This window comes from Propithecus coquereli, unplaced genomic scaffold, assembly GCF_000956105.1.
Source record: "Propithecus coquereli isolate 6110/MARCELLA unplaced genomic scaffold, Pcoq_1.0 Scaffold72, whole genome shotgun sequence".
NCBI lineage: Eukaryota > Metazoa > Chordata > Mammalia > Primates > Indriidae > Propithecus > Propithecus coquereli.
Window position 1 is genome coordinate 1,002,520 of NW_012153285.1, and position 918 is coordinate 1,003,437.

Consider the following 918-nt stretch of genomic DNA (forward strand, 5'->3'; position numbering starts at 1 on the left):
GGATGTCAGGCGGGGGCGGGGGGGAGCAGAGGACGGGTATATGTATACACAAAGAGTGCAATGCACACCATCCGAGAGATGGACAGGCTTGAAACTCGGACTTCGGGAGGAGGGTGGGGCAAGGGCAACATACGTAACCTAAACATCTGTACCCCCATAATATGCTGAAATAAAAAAAAAAAACAATGTATAGGAATCTTCTAGAAATTATGACATTTCTAATGGTCACAGTTCGAAGTTTTTTTGGGGGGGGATCAGGGTCAGGTCAATGAAGTATTAGATCTTAGGAACTATAGTGCAGAAAAAGATCAACAGACAAGGGATCAGTAGGCAAGAGAAAAGTGTAAAGGCCAGAGGAGGTAATGGCTTGCCATTAGGTGACTGATAAAAACTGAAAAGTGAACATGATGGATTTGGGCTCAACAGTTACATTAAAGAGAGTATTCTGGGTACCGCAGCTACATGAACATTTATCAGCTCCGGTGATGAAACCTCATGAACTATTTGAGAGGATTAAATAAGATTATTTATGCAGAATGCTTTATAAAATAGAGAGCAATATATGGATGTCCATTATTATTGCAATATCTGAATCAAATTTAGTAAAACAATTTAGTTAATAGTCAAGATCCCATCTTTCCTCTTCTAAAGCTAAAAACATCATTCCCATGATTACTAGACTTATTAATAACAATACAAAAGAGTATATGATGACATAATGTACCTAAGATTTAAATTTGATCGAATTCTGTTCCATATTTATTCTAGATTCTTGATTTTATATACAGTTTGAATTTTTAAGGCATTTCATCGCCAAATTTCCTTCTTCGAATTTCTTCTGATTCTAATGTTTGCTAATCCTGTTTAAAGCACCATTTGACTTTTTACTTTGAATAGGGAAAGCAATAAACCATATGG